Raw genomic sequence first — 19,050 nt, 5'->3', positions numbered from 1 at the left:
AGCCACACACATCGTGGACAGTGTTGTGCGTTCACTAACTTTCCCACTTAGACATGCAGACTGTTCAGATGACCACAAACGTGCATGTTTATTTGTTTACAGCCTGTGTGTTATCCTCCATAAGGGCCTTGTGTTTGTGAACCAACATCAGAGCTGGGAGAAAAACCTATCAGATTCATTATCGTGCAGTAGAGACATGAAACATGGTCGATATAAAGCGGACAGAGCTCGTCCATGCATGTTCTGACAGACAGCACAAACAGCCGGTGACAAAGAGAACAGCGCCAAGCTGAACCAATCATGTGGCTGGGACAGAGTCAGAGGAAGACCACAGGTGCTAATGTTTGGGCTGCTAAACACCTGAGTGTCAGTGTCATGCTCTTCTTCATTTACATGAGAACGATTCTTAAATGAGTACGTGTTTCCTGTTTGGCTCTATTTCAAACATTTGGACACACAAAAATAACAATTTTAGTTTGACTTTTTTGTATTAATCATTATTTTATGTCTTTGATTTTTCTTTAAAATGCAGCTCTACATTTTATTGTGTTCGACTTCTGACAGAAGATAAATATTTAAACCTTTTTAAGTAAAAAGAAACCTTTATATTTATCAGAAACAGTGGCTCAATTTATATCATCATATTTATCGACAGTGACGTGAAAAACATATCATGATGCTGGCAATTTTATTTATTTAGCGCATTTCATTTATGCAAGCACAGTGTGCTTAGGATGAAACCATAGAAACCTGTGTAGGTTGACTGTGCCTTAAGGCAGTGAAAACAGACAAAGAATTAAAAAACACTTATTGAGTGCAGGGCCGAGTGAAAACGTCTGTTTTTAAATGTATGCTTATCCATGTGACGTCACGTCTGGTGTTATTTTTCAAGCACTGACATATTTCTGGGGATCTGTAGCTGCAGCGGTTTTATTCCCAGCTTTGCCGAGATTGTTGCACTCGTCTCGTTTCTCAGAATGTGACGACTTTTCCCTGAATTTAGAAATCAGACAACAATTCAAAGCTTTGTTTGCAGGATTAAGAACTCTGACATGAAAGGAGTGAAAGAACAGAAAAGAGTAAGACAGGGCAGTAAGAGTGTCAAACAAATGTACATACACCTGTCCTTCCTACTAACTGCAGCAGTCAGCAGCTGTTACAGCATCTGCACAAGGTTAAAGTCGGGGAAATGACACCAACAACGCTCGCTCTGCTCACTCAGCATTGTGTTAAGATCATCAGCACACTATATATGTATAGTTTGAGCAAAAGTTTTTCTTCTACGAGTCATCCTAACACAAACATCTGCCACACTCCCACTGAACTAAGATCTTGAACTTTCATCTCCTGCTGTTCTTTAACATCATACCGTCCAGCATCAACATCTGGACCGACAGACTGCACCACTCAAAGAATATCCCACCACAGCATGACTCTTACTGCTTTTAGCCCACTCGCTCAAACACCTAACGCTCAGCCAGACGGAGCAGCGGCTGGAGCGCAAACATGTGGATGAGGTGGGTAGGGTCTCTGCGGCTGTGAGTCTACACTCTGCCCTCTGATGGACTAAAACCTCCCAGCAAAGCTTAAAGTAAGAAGAGAAGCTGGTGAGAAGAAGACTCTTTGCTGGAAATGGCACAGTCTAATCATCATGAGGAGCAAAGGCTGAACACTGGGACAGGAAGGGAATCAGCCAGTCTGAGCGGCCCTGCGCTGACGGCTGACCCGAGGAGGAGCCCGGTCACACCGAGGCCACAGCAGCTGACACTAACACTCCAAACCTGCACCTTTGATCGAGTCCTGCCAATCCCCTGCAGAGCCATAAACGTTACACAATAACGACGATAACAGCAGAGTGCGCAGAAGGAAAAACAGCCAAGTCCAAGTTTGACAAGAGTGAAGGAAGAGCCTGACTCTGCCTGCACACTGGGGTCCTTTAAAAACTGCCTCACACCCTCTGCTCATTCAATACAAAGAGTCTGCAGGTAGACGCAGGTGAATGTGTCACCTCAGGATCAACCCAACACTCCCCAAATCACGCGAATCCAAACGGACCCACACTCAGAACCAACAATCAGGGACACGCAGTTCAGACGCGCTCACTTACAGGATCCGGTTCCGCTGCACTCAAAGTCCGTTACCGATCAGTGTCCGCAGACAGGTGAGTAATCCACGCTGCGTGATCACGTCTGCGTTTCACACGGAAACTCGCAGAAATCTGAGCGTGACATCGCTCCACGGCCAAAGAGCTCCGACTCCCTCACACACGTCATCCCTGCGCGCTTCCTCCGTGTGCGCGCGGAGGTCACGGCAGAACACAGCGAGACGTTTCACTCACCGTTCCTGCGCAAGCATGTCACCACATCCCCACGAGCCACGGCCACTGTGCTCCACTCCGAACTCACAGCCACGAGCACCGAGGAGCGCAGACACGCGGGGACGCGCAAAGACGGCGATGCGCGTCCGACGCGGAGAGCCGGAGAAAGGTCCAGACAGGTGGAGGAGGCGAGGAGGAGGCTGAAGAAGTGCGCGCAGCCGGAGCTGAACTCAGAACATCCACCCGCTCCACCCGCTGCGCTCTGGTCCCTCCTCCTCAGCCCTCAGCCGAGGGAAGCCTGCCCCCCACTCACACCCCCACCTTCGTCACTTGACAAACGTGATCCGTTTGGTCGTTCCTGATGACGTGATCGGGGGAGAGAGACCAAGCCTGACCTTGACCTCACATGGTCCCTACGGGTCAGGGGTCATAGTGGGACCTACCATGTGATCGCTGTCAATATTAGAGTGTAATGTTTCTTATTCTGTGTCAGTGGACAGTCTTTAAACAAACTCTTTCTGGGGTCAAAATAAACAAAGGCAGAAACACAGTTTTAAAAAAATATTATCGCTTTGACCCTGAGTCGATTGATCTCGAGGGTCAGTTTGACATCTTAAATCTTTGTATATGCTGACGTCACACATGGTCACACACGCTCGTGGTTTCTAAGTTAAAATACTTTTTTTTCCCACCAACAATCATGAAGTTGACCCTGAAGACGCTGGTGGACGGAAGCCAAATTTTACGTCACTTTTGCACACAGAGCCTGCTGGGTGGAGGCGATAATTCGTCCGGGTGGCTGAGCTTTTTGGACTTTGTTCCACAGAAAGGTGGAGGCTCTGATGTCACTTTCAGCCCCACAAATCATGCAAATTAGCATCCACACCAATCGATAAGACTTTCATAGAGCTGAGCATCAGGCAGCATTCAGCCTGCTGTATGGTGGAGCAGCTGTGAGTGCAGCAGGGCTTTCTGAGGACACAGCATTTTACATATTACAATTGGCCTTAATTAGAATAACACTAAAAAATGTTTGTAGGTCATCACTGATGTTTATTTAGCAGCAAGCCTGAGTACAGACTCCTCTCATAAACATTTTCATGTCTCACTACATCACTGACAAAACATCATGCATCTGTGCGGTCAGTTCATCAACACAAATACATTTGGATTGTTAGTGAAACTTTCACAATGATAATTATTTTATTTATACTCCTTTATTGATAGTTTTATTGATTTTAAATGTCTTTAAATGTCCTTTCAGAGACTTTGATAACAAGAAAACCTTTCAGGCAGTGTTACGTGGGGAATGCACGTGAGCATCATTCGTTAATGTTTCAGATTTACAACGTTTGAATTATTTGACCTCCAAATAATGAACCCTCTGCTCTTTAACATAGACTCTCTCCACTTTAACCTCTCACTGATTTCATATCCTGTAAACTTGTTTATTATTTGATGTATGGGTTATTTCCATTGTTTTAACTCCAGTGTTTATTATTATTATTGTTGTTGTTAAAGTGGATTTCAAACTGCGCAGTCGTAGATTTTTATTAAATATGGTCTATGAGTGGTTCATTATGGCCCCTAATCCCTGCAGATTGTTGTACAGCTGTTGCTTTAATTATTTGTTAAAAAATAAAAATAAAACGATGGTGAGATAGATTAGGAACAGAAGGGGCCCACAGACAGCCCACGGTGCCCAGAGCTCTGTGTTACAGCCCTGTTTATGGGATCATTACTTTCTAACTGTGATGTTCGGGCCTTCTTTTTAAAATAATTCCTTCCATGTGTCAGAGAGTGGAGTACCTGCAGGGTAATAAAATAAATATTTAAATCAGATGAAGTGTCAGTGACATATTTTCATTATGTCCGCATATTTCTGTGCAGCTAATCCGATCAATGTCCTGCAGTGAAACCGGTTCAGCTGTGGTATCTTTAGTTTGTCAGTGATGCGAGGCCACTACAGTTTATTTCAGTCGTATCCATATAAAATGACTCAGAACAGCATCTCCTGGTGCTTCATGGTGTGAGATGAAGATCTGATAATATCACAGAGTAAACCCACCAATCCACAGATCCACTGTGAGTGTCACTCACTTACAGTGGGGACAAAAACACGAAGAAAGAAAGAAAACAGCGTCTCTCTGCTGATGGTTTGGGCCGAGACAAAACAATAAGAATAATATATTTTATTTACAGGGGTCTTTCAAACCCCCTTAAAGTTACCAAATGAAAAACATACACAAATAAATGGGAATAAAAAACATGTTAAACCATAAAACTATAAAAACTGATCAAGTAGAGAGAGAGAGAAGGACCTGAAGACCATAGTATCAACACATCCATTCAAAGGGAAACTGTGTGTAGTCTCTGTCGTAGGGATATATTTTCTACAGACACATACAGAAGGAAAAACTGAGAGTTAATCCTGATGTTACCTCTGTGACTTCAGGAGGAGTCAAACTCATTCAGGTCAGAGAGATTTCCAATAAAACATGTAAACGAGTCCCAGGAAACGACACAAAGATTTTTTATGTTTTATCTCTCATATTTGAATCCTTTATGGTCACAGAGCAAACTCTGTGTGTGTGTGTCCACAGTGATGACATGTTGACCTCAGTGAAGCTAAACTTTGTGCACAGCTGGATGACATTAACATTCAATCAGGCTCAGTGTGTGAGTCTTTTCTTAAGACTCAGGATGCTGATCTGTTGGTTTAAACTGAGTCTACTCAGTAATATCAGGTTATTTTCTAGGGACAGATGAAGCTCCTGCATCGTGTGTGTGTGTGTGTGTGTGTGTGTGTACATGTTTAGACATCTTTGCATGGACAGAAAATTGGCATGTTACATGTGGGCACCAACAGTCACTTATGGGGACAAAATGTGGTTTTAGTGTCAGGGAATGCATTAGAATTATAATAATAAAAAATCTGAAGCTCAGGCCTCCCTTTTCCAGCCCCTCCATCCAGCTCTTGCAGGGGACACTGAGATGTCCCCAAACCACCAGAGACACATCATGCATGTCCCGGCTCTGCTCCGGGGCCTCCTCCCAGGTCAAAATGCCTGAAGCAGCTCACCTGCAGGGCATCCAGGAGGGCTCCTGGTCAGGTGTCTCGTATTTCTTCAAATAATGGAGGAAAAACTCAACAAGCACATCACGTCAGACCCGCAGGCCTCTACAACGACGCACATCATTTTCTCATGTGTCAAACTTTCCAGATACTGTGTGACAATGATTTCCACCTTCAGGCCAAACTATAATTAACAATAACACTACAGCCCAGCGACAAAGATCATCCTTCTGTGTCTGTCGAGATTTGACGAGCGGCGTCTGGTGCACGACAGCTGGATAGATGGCCAGAGGCCGAGCTGAGGTCCCACCCACTATTTATTCAATGGAGATGGCAAACGATGAGAATGAGCAAAGAAACAATACTGACACAGTTGTCCGCTCACTCTGAGTTAGCATGTGAAGAGCTGGAGTTACGCTCAGAGAAATGAGCTCTGTGGTCTCACACTGGGCTGTGTTGACTTAGAGCTGGTCACAAACACATCCTGCTCACACAATTGTTAAACATCAGATATACGAATCAAAGTTTGTCTGTGGTGGTTTTATTAACTGTGCTTTAGCCCCGCCCAGCGTCCTTCGCAGCACAAACAAGCACGTCCATCAGGTGTAAGCACTCACCATCCCTCTGAACTCTTTTCTTCTTGCAGATCACAACAGTTTATACCTGCTTGCAGCAGGATGATGAGCAGCGAAGGCAGGTACAGGAGCCAGAAGAGAGCACCTGCATGTGTCCCGGTCATCTCACAGCCAAAACTTCAACATCAGTCAGGAGACAGCAAAGCTTGGTTTAAGAGGAAAGCATCTCGTTCTGCTGTCTCCGACTCCCTCTCTCGTATCCCGCCACAGATCATTTCTGAGCATGTCATCCTCATCATCATCCATTAAGTGCCATTCTGGTTCTCTGACTCTGATAATTCAGTCAAGATTAGACTTCATGAAGGCAGACTGACGCCTTGGTAAGTGAACACAAACTCCAGTTTGTTCTAAACAGAGGTTTGATTTACTGCAGTTTATAATTTAACCTCTTTGGTTACAACTGCGTCAGCCTGACTCATGAACTGAAGTAAAAGTCTGCATCATTTCTGGAGGATGGTGCATAAAACTAATTTAATAATTCTGTAATAAAATATTGATTTCATGATAAAAGTAAATTTTAGGATCTCAAAATAGGACACAGAGTCAGATTACCGGTTTGAAAGGTTTCCATCGACACGGGAAGAAACAGTCAGGCTGAGGAGAGGCAGGTACGTGAGGTCAACCACAGGTAAGCTTCCCTCCACACAAGTGTGTTTTCCACAGTGAATGCTTGTCTCTGTAACTGTGGAGAAGAGGGCAGGCAACTGGAGGAGGCAGATGGAGACAGCAGGTAGGTACACAGAGAGAACTTCAGCTGAGAGGCTTTTTTAAGGCTCGAGTAGTTATCACTCTGACGTAGTTACCACTCTGACAACTATGGAGGTGGCTGGATTGATGGAAGGCAGGCTGCTGCGAGGTGCTGTCATGTTTGCTGTGCACGACAGGCAGGAAAGGACCTAAAATGCAGACTCACTGGACGAATTTAACTCAAAACTCAGTTTTATTGCTGGACTCCAAAAGAACAAAACAAACTGGGAAACTGTCATGGTCCGTGGGATTGCCTGGGAATTTCCATCTGTGGCTGCTGGGCCCCCCTCCTCCCCTTTGGGGTGGAGCCTTCCAAATCCCACCTGGACCTCGTTGCATGCAATCAGCATGAGGGCTTCTTAAACCCTGACCAGTCTACCATGCTTCACCAGTTTGTTGTGTGCCATCTGGCGGTAACTTGGCCTCTAGTTTTCTTAAACGCATGATCTTGTTTTTTCCTGGTCTAACCTGATCTCTCCGTGTACAGAGGTTGACGTGGCTCGAACTGCCTGGAGTGTTCTCACCTACCTGTCCTGGTAATCCTTGGCTACTTCTCTTGCTCGGTTGCCTGCCCCCGGCCTGCCTTGACTCCCCCGGACTGCCCATCCTCAGTGCACTCTGTATCGGGCCTGTTAAGCAAGAACAGTTATTTTCTCCAGTCATTCCCTTCAGTCAATAACTCATAATCTCGTTTTAATTATTGTTCCTCCGTCTCCATACAGACCCTCCACGGTTCCTCCATCCCAGTTGGTTCCCCCTCGTTGTTCCCTGCACCTGTCGGCAGCTTGTCCCTCACTATCCCTTCCAAGCCTTTCCCTCTTTCATGGCTTCCCGAGTTAAATAAAGCTTGTCCTGAACTGCTCACCTGTGAGTCTGCTTTTGAGTCCTTTCCCTGGGCAAAACCGTCGGGTTATCACGGGAAACACATGAACTAAACGGGCAGTTGGGCAAAACACACAGCAGGGAACAAGGGAGAACGCGACTGCGCAGACACTAAATACAAGAGGCTAGCGAGGGAAACGCAGCTTGGACTAATCCCACACAGACACATGAGACCGGGAGGAAGCAAAACAGAATACACTAACCCAAGACGAGGAACTATCAAAGTAAAACAGGAAACATGAGACACGCTGAGACACAGACTTGACATAGGGACTGGGAAAGAACAGACATGAAAACATAACAGAGTTGACGAGACACGAGGATCACGGGGGGGAGACAGTAACAAGAACTAAGAACTAGAAATCAGGAAATACTAAAGATCTAGAAACACAAAGGACCATTAGACAGTCTACATCAAAGAATATTGATAATGCAAACATAAGCACTGGGTCACCAGAGCCAGGTACCCTGACAGGTGCTACTGAATACTGAACTGTTAGCTGCTGAAGCACATCCATATTCAAACAGCAGCACTGCCGGTGTTACTGTTTGAATCAAAGTTCCTCCATCACCTGACGCAGCAGAGGTCTTCCAAATGACGGTGGCTGTAGTGGATGAGACTAACACTAACCTAAGTATTATCTAAAGAACAGAAAGTGATGTAGACTTTCTTTTTATGGACTAGTACTTACAGCATCCAGTGCTCCCATGATGAGCGGAATCACGAGCACTGGTATTCTGATCACATATCACGAGTATAGAATCTGAGGGGAACCTTGTGTTCGGTTTGAGGAGGTAATTGGATTCATTAAAGTGCTATTTTATTGAACGGTTTAATATCTCCTGTTGTTTTTAATTGTTTTAATCAAAATGCCTTTGATGAAAAGTCTTCTGCTGCTGTGCATCATGGTGTGAATGTGCTCTGCAATTTGTGTTTAAACACTCGCATGCCTACATCAGCACTGGTCCTTACCGCCACGCTGATCATGATGGAAAAGATGGGCTTGGACTGCTGTGTGTGCGCAAAGTGAACCGAGGATCCACACCAACACAAAGGCCATGAGAAGTTGCGAAAGAGATGCAGAGAACAACTTTCATCCTCCTGATGTCTCCAGATCACTTGGAGCTGGATGTCTGTGGTCGGGTGTAATGGCTTCCTGTGGTCACCGTTCCTCTCTTACCTCATTTCACAGTGTTGTGATGTTTGGGCCTTTTTCCTGTAACCCACTTTATTCTCTGTTTACTGTGCCATCAAGAGGAGTATGCATGCTCTGCTTGGTTGTTGCCTCGTCTAGATGCAGGATTGTGGTCTGCACGACTGCACGACTAGACTGCAATCAAGGCTCATTAGTGATGCACTTCATCCAGATTCCAGCCTCTATCAGTTAAAACGATACTTTTTATGATCCAGCCTCCACAATCAGTAACTTATCTGCTGTCTGCAGATATAACAGCTATTTTTAAAGCATTGTGACCAAATGTGAGCTCTGTTGTCTTATTAACGCTTATCTTGTTAACGCTTTCCGTAGGCAGGTCCAGCTGATGGGAATGACATAAAAAAGCAGTGAGTGCTAAAACTTAAAACACTGAAGTTTGAAGAGAAAAAAAAAGTAGGAACAGGAAAAAAGCCTCTCGAGATGAAAAGGTTTCTTGTGTTCTCTTCCAAGATGACTGTACCCCCTCCACGGGGCATGAGGGGTCACTGAGCGGTTTCATAAATATTAGTAAAAGAGACGAGAGGTCAACGAAGTTCAACACGTGTGGAAGACTTTGGACTGACGTGGCAGCTTCCAGTATCAAAGTACATCGAGAGGGAGGATGTTTGGGACGAAACGTGTCCACCTACATTTAGAGTCAGAGCCAAGAAGCAGCGAAGCCGCTCTGTCTTCACATGGAGACCCGATGATGCTCACAGACACTGGGTGTTTGGGTTTTTCTTCATTTTTAACCAACTCTGCAGCAGAGACATTGAGCTGTTAGCCGTTAGCATGCGTCCGTACTACCTGCCCCGGGAATTCTCGCATGTTATCGCGATAACAGCGTATGTCCCCCCCTCGGCCAACGCAGATGCAGCCTGTGACTCTCTCCACTCTGTGGTCAGCAGACTGCAAACACAATCTCCGAGAGCCCTTCTCATAATATCAGGGGACTTCAATCATGCCTCACTGGACTCCACACTGCCCACCTTCACCCAGTATGTGACCTGCCCAACCAGAGACAATAAAACACTGGACTTACTGTATGCCAATGCAGAAGAGGCATACAGTTCATCACCTCTCCTCCCTGGGCAGATCTGATCATAACCTGGTGCACCTTGTCCCTGTGTAAGAGCCCTTAGTGCGCAGGGGAGCCACCAGCCACCCGCACAGTGCAGAGATGGTCGGAGGAGGCGAGGAGGCTCTTAAGGATTGTTTTGAGTCGACTGTGTGGGAGGTGATCTGTGACGACCACGGAGAGGACATCGACAGCCTTACTACAGGCATTACTGACTATATTAATTTCTGTGTGGATAACACCGTACCTACCAGGACTGTACGGTGTTTCTCCAACAACAAACCTTGGATTACCCCAGAAATTAAAGCTGTCCTCAAGCAGAAGAGGAGGGCCTTCAAATCCAAAGACAAAGAGGAGTTGAAAAGGGTGCAGAGAAAGCTGAGGGGACTGATAAGGAATGGGAAGGACAGCTACAGGCAAAAGATGGAGAACCAGCTTCAGCAAAATAACGTTGGTGAAGTCTGGAGAGGCCTCAGAACCATCTCAGGCCACAAACATCAGAACTCTCTGCCTGGGAGGGATGTGAGGTGGGCAAATGAACTGAATCATTTCTTCAACAGATTTGATTCAGCCATGAGGCAGTCTCCAACATCGGCTGCAGACTCACCCAACCCCACTGCTGCTGTTCCACCGCTGACACCTCAGACACTTCACACCTCCTCTATTCACCCTGCTCACCCCTCCCCACCCCCAACAACAGCATCCAATACACACTCAACACAAGGCTCCAGCCTGTCTCTCTCAACCACCCAGGTTAGGAGGGAACTGAGGAGGATTAAAGCCAAGAAGGCAGCGGGTCCAGATGGCATCAGCTCGAGGGTCGTCAGGTCCTGCGCGGACCAACTGTGTGGGGTGATGGAGCACCTCTTCAACCTAAGCCTGAGGCTGGGACGAGTCCCACAGCTCTGGAAAACCTCCTGTGTTGTACCAGTGCCAAAGACTTCACGGCCCAAGGACCTCAACAGCTACAGGCCGGTGGCTCTGACATCCCACCTGATGAAGATCCTGGAGCGGCTGGTCCTGGCTCAGCTTCGGCACCTTGTGAGCTCATCACTGGACCCACTTCAGTTTGCCTACCAGCCTGGCATTGGAGCGGATGATGCCATCATTCACCTCCTACATCGTTCCCTCGCTCACCTGGAAACCGCTGGGAGCACTGTGAGAATCATGTTCTTTGATTTCTCCAGTGCCTTCAACACCATTCTTCCCTCGGTTCTGAAGGACAAGCTGGAGAACTCTGGAGTGGACCATCACCTCACTACCTGGATTTTGGACTACCTCACTGACCGACCACAGTATGTGAGGACTCAGGGCTGTGTGTCGGACAGGGTCGTCTGCAGTATGGGGGCCCCACAGGGACGCAGGTTCTGGCTCCGTTCCTCTTCACCATCTACACTGCAGACTTCTCCCACAACTCCACCCAGTGCTTCCTGCAGAAGTTCTCTGATGACTCTGCAATAGTCGGCCTCATCACTGATGGGGACAACAAGAAGTACAGAGGACTGACTCAAGACTTTGTGGACTGGTGCCAGCTGAACTACCTCCAGATCAATGCCAGTAAAACCAAGGAGCTGGTGGTAGACTTCCGCAGGCACAAACATCCTCCACTGCAACCACTGAACATCCAAGGTATGGACATTGAGGCTGTGGACAGCTACAGGTACCTTGGTGTTCATCTGAACAACAAACTGGACTGGACTCATAACTCAGGCGCCCTCTACAGGAAAGGGCAGAGCAGGCTGTACCTGCTGCGGAGACTCAGGTCGTTTGGAGTGGAGGCCCACTCCTGAAGACCTTCTATGACTCTGTGGTGGCCTCAGCCATCTTTTATGGTGTGGTCTGCTGGGCGGCAACATCTCCGCCGGGGGACAGGAAGAGACTGAACAGGCTGATCCGCAGGGCCAGCTCTGTTCTAGGATGCCCTCTGGACCCAGTGGAGGTGGTGAGTGACAGGAGAATGGTGGCTAAGCTGTCATCCCTGTTGGACAACATCTCCCACCCCATGCATGAGACTGTGACAGCACTGAGCAGCTCCTTCAGTGGGAGACTGCGGCACCCACGGTGTGGGACGGAGAGATTTCGCAGGTCTTTCCTCCCCACTGCTGTCAGACTCCACAATAAAGACTCAAACACACACATCCACACATGTGCAATAACACTAATGTGCAATAATCTTTTCTGGCATCGTTGTATTTTTACTCAATTGTATATAGCATTTGTACTCTATTTTTATCTCATTGTATATTTTATTCTATTTTATTCTATTCTGTACAGTTGTGTACTGTATTTATTCTTATTTTATTTTATTCTAATTTTTGCTTCATAACTTTTGCACTGTCCACTTCCTGCTGTGACAAAACAAATTTCCCACGTGTGGGACTAATAAAGGTTATCTTATCTTATCTTATCTTATCTTATCTTATCTTATCTTATCTTATCTTATCTTAACAGTAATTGTCTTATGCCTCTAATGTTTAAAAATGAGAATTAAAAAATGAATAGATTGAAAACACAAAAGTGTTCCCTTAAAAGAGTGCTTGTTGGTGGGTTATGCTTTGGAAATATTGCAGTTTTAAATTTTAAAGCACAAAATGTGTTGACCTCAGCAGCTGCATGCATGAGAGATGAGTTCTGAGGAGGCAGTGCTGTCACGCCGCATTCATGACATGCAACAGCAGGGGTGGGAACTCCAGGCCTCAAGGGCCTGCAGGTTTTAGATCTCACCCTGGGTCAACACACCTGAATCAAATGATTAGTTCATTACCAGGCCTCTGGAGAACTTCAAGACATGTTGAGGAGGTCATTTAGCCATTTAAATCAGCTGACACGTCTAAAACCCGCAGGCCCTTGAGGCCTGGAGTTCCCTACCCCTGTGCTCCAGCTTCAAAAACACGTCAGCATGTGGCCTGTCTCTCTCTGTATGAATGCTTTGGCAATTAAAGTCAAAATTTGAATATATCTTTAGAGTTTTATGAGTTAGTCCATCAAACGCATGCACTGTGCACCATGGCAGCTTTTTGCTTTGCCTTCTGCAGCTCTTTTCCATCCACCCAGCTCTGGCTGCTTCAGCCTTTGTCAGCACTGCTGCTGAAAATGAAATTCATATTTGTGACCTGGCTGTGACTTCTTCAGAAATAGATTTTAGCTGATGCGGACCATGAGCGAATCGCTGGCTGTCTGTGGTCCATTTCACTGAGATGACTTCAAACACCAGAGCTTTCCGGGTCACATCTAATTCCTGTCCTTTCACACCAGCGTTTCTACGACAGGTTTTAAGGTTGTGAGCGGCTCTCTGCTAATAACCACTCATCACAAGTTAGCTTCAGGCAGGATGAATAAAGGACAGCTTTATCCAGTCTCATTCATCTGACTGTAAATAATGGATAGTTTAAACACACACACACACACACACACACACACACACACACACACACACACACACACACACGTGTGTGTATTTATATCCTTGTGGGGACATCTCATTGACATTGCTTTCCCTAGCTGCTTACCCTAACCCTAACCATCAAAAGTGAATGCCTAACCCTTACCCTAACCCTAACCATAACCTAATTGTAAGCCTGACACTAAACCACATTTTGAGTCTCAAAAATGCCTTCAAACTCAGGGGACCGGGATTTTGGTCCCCACAAGTATGGTAAACTTCCAATTTTGGTCCCCACAAAGATGTTAATACCCATCCACACACACACACACACACACACACACACACACACACACACACACACACACACACGCACGCACGCACGCACGCACACACACACACAGGAATCCCTTTAAGCACTTTAAAAAACCTGCAGAATGAGCTCTGACACCTCAGACTCTGTGTGAAACAGGCTGATCTAGTTATTAATGAAGGATCCTCAATTAGGAGTCTGCAGCGCTCTCTGTGATGCCATAATCATTATCATCACCATCCCCATGCAAATATTTTCTAATCTGCCATAAACATGAAGTCAGCCTGAGGTCTTTTGTTTTTACACAGGTCTAAAGGTTCCTCGGGTCAGATAACCTCTGATGGGCTCATCAGAGTGAGAGCTGGAAGTCAGAGTTTATGGAGGGCGTGGATCAGAGATACAGCGTGACTAATCATCCAGGAGGTCAAAGAAATTCACCAGTTCATCGTTAATAAAAGTCCAAAGTCTCGCTTATGTCACAGTCTCAGGGCGCCAAACTGGCCGACGCCCTTCACGAAAGAAAGATTCACATAAATGAGCGCAAGAAAATTTAAAAGGAAGAACCTTTAATAAGTGCCGTCAAGCCCACTTAATGTATAATATACTGAGATATGTATATTTCCATACAATAATTAATATGTAACATCCATGTCATTTAAGCTGCTTTGTCCTGCGGTTACTGCTGAACTCAGAAACACGAGGAGGTGTGTGCGACTGTTGTTGTCCAGATAATCACCTGGTTTACCGGCGTCTCATCATGACACCTCAGCGGGCTCCGTGGTCACTTTGACATACGTGTGCTGGGGTTCCTGGGAGCTTGAGTTTTGTCTGATGTTACTTTCAGCAGTTATTCCTGGTTCATTTCAGTTCTCTGTGGTTCTCTGTGGTTCTTTGGATTCTGCAGGAGCTGTTCTGTTTTCTTTCAAAAGCCTGATTTTTGGCTTCTTTACTGCACACGTTCCAGGGAGCTAGACTTGCCGTGTTAGGATGCTAGACTCATCCAGCATGATTTAGACTGGTTTACTATTCGCTGTGTTTGATCTAAAATGCATTCAGTGCTTCTGTGCTTTCTGCTGTGAGGTAAAGAGCCCATAGTAATCCAGAGAAAATGGCACAGTAGTGATGCTGGAAGCAGAAATACGATGGGTTGGTAGTGACTGTCCTGTCTCAGGGATGCTATCACCTCAGTGTCACCATCAGTGCAGTGTCTCTGTGTGCCTAAAACACAGACACAGATTTTGCAGAGATTATTGTGCTCATGTAGTTTCATTCACACGGTTTCTTCTTCACTGTCAGCCAGCAGGCCCACAATAAAGTGTGTGCAGGTGTTTCCATTCCCTCAGATTTCAGCACGTTAGCCTGTTTTTCCTGGGTGAAAATGCTGTTTGTCATCATTTGGAGCTGTGTGGGAATGTGAGCAAGCAGCGAGCGGTGTGCTGAGATTAGGACCGCAGCAGAGGAGCGGTCCCTGCATCGCCGTCTGTCCGGGTGCTCACCCATTCTCCCTCTGTGTCTGTTGCTCCTTCTCTCTTATTTTTGGTGTAATTCATCACTTCATTGTCCATTCATGTTCTGTCCTCACAAATCTTATTCTGCTCTCTTTTCATCATATTTTACTGTCACTTGTATTAAGTCGTAATCAATCGAATGCATGAAATGAATATTTGTGGTAGATGGATTTACCTCAAAGATAAAAGGAAAAGGCTCATAGCGAGTTGTGTCTGAGGCTGAACATTAAGGAAGGAGAGGACCTGTGCAGTGGATTGGAGTTATTAAAGATAGAAATGGAAATGTGCTAAAGGGTGAAGACAGAAGTATGTGCAGATGTTCACTGGAAGTGAGGAGGATGGACGGGATTAGAAATGAGGGCCAGCTCAGAGTCAGAGAGGCTGAGATGGTTTGGGTGTGCGCAAAGGAGGGAAGGTGAATATGATGGAGATGCCAGGCAGGAGGAAAGAGGAAGACCTCAGAGAAGATTCATGGATGTGAGCTTTAGAGACGAGCTTCATTCAGCGCTTCAGAAACCAAAACTCTGAAGACCACTTGCTCCCAACCAGGTGGTGTGCTCAGCATCTCTGAACATAGCCTGCTAAGCTGTGTCAGAACACACAAGAGGGAACCCAGAGGAACCAGAACTGAACCAACAGGCGTTACCAAAATAAAACAGGAAGTGAAACACCGAAGGAGACACTAAGAAACCTGACAAAGGAGATCCTGTTAAAGAAACAGCACAAACCATCAAACACACAATTACTTGAAACCTTTCTTGGACCCACGGTTTTGAGTTTCTGGGATATTTGGGTTTTCTGCTTTTCTATTTTTGGTAATCTTGTATTTTGGTTCTATATTCTGTATTATTTAGTCTTCTGGTTATAGAGGTATATTCTTATTTCTGGGTTTATGATGAGTCCCATTTTCTGCGTGCTGGTTCCATCATTAATCCTCTTTTGGTATTCCTATCCTGTCTTTCCCGTTTTGTCTCTGTGTTTGTCGTCTTCTGACTTTGTGTCAAGTTTGTCATGTTCACTCTGGCTGTGTGTTCTTGGTGGTCCATGGTCCTTTGGTTCCTGGTTCCTGGTTCTTTGTTTCCTGGTTCCTGGTTCCTGGTTCTTTGTTTCCTGGTTCCTGGTTCCTGGCTTGTCAGACTGATTTTGTTTCATTAGTTTAACAACAAAGCAGATTTTGAGTTTTGAGTCCTGCACTTGGGTCTTACTTTGCCTGCTGCACAGCAAACCCTGACAAAAGCAACCCTATGATGATTTTAGAAAAGTCTCCATAACCAGTTTATAATGTATAATATATATATATGATAGAATAACTGAATATTTTCCATTTTATGATCAAGGCAAAGAGAGAGAGAGGTCATGGCAAAGAGAGTATAGGGCTGACAGAAAACTTGGTTTATTTGACTTCTCGGTAAGATGTGAATTTAAGAAGAGTTAGATTTGTATAGCATCTTTCAACAAACCCAAGGACGCTTCGGGAAGAACAGAAAAGTAAAGCCTGATTGGCACTACATTAACAGAAGTGTAAATCAAACAACTCTTTATTCCCTGAAAAAGGTTTTCAGCGCAGCAGCAGAAAGCGTGACTGCTGCTCCTGTTTTCGGGGGATCATTGGCTGCTTTGCTTCATATTTTCTGCAGTTTTCAGTGTCAGCGGATGGGCTGTGGGCTCTGAGCCTGACGCTGGCCAGCATCCATCTCTGCTCAGGCCTCCAGACAGACTCGCTCAGCCACAAACTGTTCATTTCATCAATCTCCTAATTTACCTGGTATTAGATGGTTTGGCCATCTCCCCTTTCCTCACAGTGTTATGTTGTTTCTGTCTTATTAAGTCTGCGTTTCTCCACAGTTCTTCTCACACAATATAACAATAAAACAGCTGCTGCACTCACCATACGGACCTCTTCTTTCCTTTGCAGCCTCTGTGGTTATAGAGCGTGTGCAGCAGCGTGACGCGTCGCTGCTTCTTTTGTTTAGAGAAAAACACTGATGGCTCCTCGTTTTTTCAGGGTGTCTCGTCAACGTGATGATGCAGCTTCTGCACCCTCGCATTGCTGACACCATCTGGACCAAGAAACGGCCACATCATCTTATACAACTTATAAGAATCTGACATAGTTTCTGACCACAGATATCATCTGGCAATCACAGTTTTATTGTCTTTTCATATTTAAAATGTGTGTAAAACTGGTTCAGCACTTCTTTCCTTTGAGTCACGTGTTTCTTTCTTTATGCTGTTTCATTCTGAGCGCCCTGTGAATGTCCTACTCATCACACCAGTCACGCGTTAGAGATGTCCCCATTACTGCAATGGCCATTTGTCATTCATTGTCACTGGAATTTATTGGAATTGGTCGTGCAGGTGAGGAATCATATTGGCATCCATCCGATACATCTGCAGAGGAAGAGACCTGCAGCGGCGAGAGATCGTTCAAAGTTCATGAAACTCAGAGACTCTGAGAGTGAAGAAAAGGTCAAATCACTGTCAGCAACTGGGAGGTGAACTTTTCTCTGTGGTGACACAAGCGAGTGAGAGCCAATAGTTTGAGTAAAGACACACACAGAACCAGAGCTTCATCAGAAACACACGGGGGTCACAAACACATCTGTAAATCCATAGGATTATAAATAACAAGAACACAAGAAACACCAGGAAGCATGAAGGTGATTATCTGACTGTACACAGGATAGCTACTGTTGACAGGGACCAGGTGTGGACGGCGGCACAAGTGAGACTAATCAGGGAGGAAGTAAAACAGGAAGCACTAAACCAGAACATAATGATGGTGAATGGCGACATGGAGCCTGTCAGAGAAAACATTTTCAGGGGTTTCAGATATATCTTATCTACATTTTTAAAGAAAATTTCCTCCATTTTTAGGAAATTTAGATGAAACAGAGATTAACAGGAGAAGTCACAGAGGGATTCACTTTAGGGTGTGATCCTGATGAAGCTGAGGATGTAGTAATCGTGAACGTCTGTGTGTAGGTCACAGTAAGGAGGAGCAAAGATGGTGGCAGGAAAAGTCAGCAGTCAGTTGGAGATGTCCTGCTCTCCTAACATCAACCACGAGCTTCACTCTGTGCCAAATCTCCAAACACAGCATCCTCAGCAGCTTCTACAATCAGATCTCAGGTGTGACACCGGTTGGTTGCAGGCTCGTCTTGATGGCCACGCCTCCACGGCCTGCCCACCCTTCAGAATTTCACTTGTACTTCTATAAGCAGCTCTCATCCCCATCAAAGTCAGGACACATTGGAATAGATGCAGATGTTCAGGTGAGTTTGTGGGGACGTCACCATAGTGCAGGTGGGCATGAAGCGATTTCCAGAAACACAAGAGGATGGCTTCTAGATCAGTCAGACTTTAATAGTTCAGTTGACAGAACTTTGATCACACCTCAGAGAGTCTGTTGCTAAAAATAATCAAAGAAAATGAGACTGATGTCCAAAATAATCCAAAAGTAAAGTAAAGCTCCATGAGTTTGACTCTGGTGTTCTTCATTCTTGTGGATTCTGCCTGCAGACTGTTAGAAATTATTCCACTGTGTCCAAGGATGTAAAATAGGACTGACATGAATTATTTACACCATATTCAGTTGTCATATTACAGTTTTTCTCGATTGGTTTGGCTCATTTCTTGAAACCGAGATGACATTCTCAAAACCATAAGGTCATTTGGCCAAACAGTCTTACAGTGCTGCCCAACATTATAGCTCACTAGCAAAATCAAATATCTTTCCTCAAACTCTTCGTCCATGCTTCAAAAGCAGATTCCTTTCCCATATAAAAGGTCAGTACAGTCAAAATAGCACAGATCCTTCTCAATTGCCTTGGCACATGTGCATTCATTTAGTGCTTTTGTCAGAATAACCTGGATGGTTTAGCACAACACCATGGATCCCCTGCAAAAGCTCATA

General features: G+C 45.4%; 1 protein-coding gene across 1 annotated transcript in view; it reads right to left on the bottom strand.

Annotated features, from left to right (window-relative positions):
• Positions 1–2,552, bottom strand: part of htr4 (5-hydroxytryptamine receptor 4) — a 142,004-nt gene extending 139,452 nt beyond the window's left edge. The window contains exon 1 of the mRNA XM_031746318.2: positions 2,339–2,552. The gene's annotated coding sequence lies outside the window, so the exon portion shown is untranslated. The remainder of the gene's footprint in view (positions 1–2,338) is intronic.
• Between the last annotated feature and the right edge of the window lie 16,498 nt (positions 2,553–19,050).

The sequence above is a fragment of the Oreochromis aureus genome, linkage group 2 (assembly GCF_013358895.1).
Source record: "Oreochromis aureus strain Israel breed Guangdong linkage group 2, ZZ_aureus, whole genome shotgun sequence".
NCBI lineage: Eukaryota > Metazoa > Chordata > Actinopteri > Cichliformes > Cichlidae > Oreochromis > Oreochromis aureus.
This window is presented reverse-complemented; position numbering and strand designations above follow the sequence as displayed.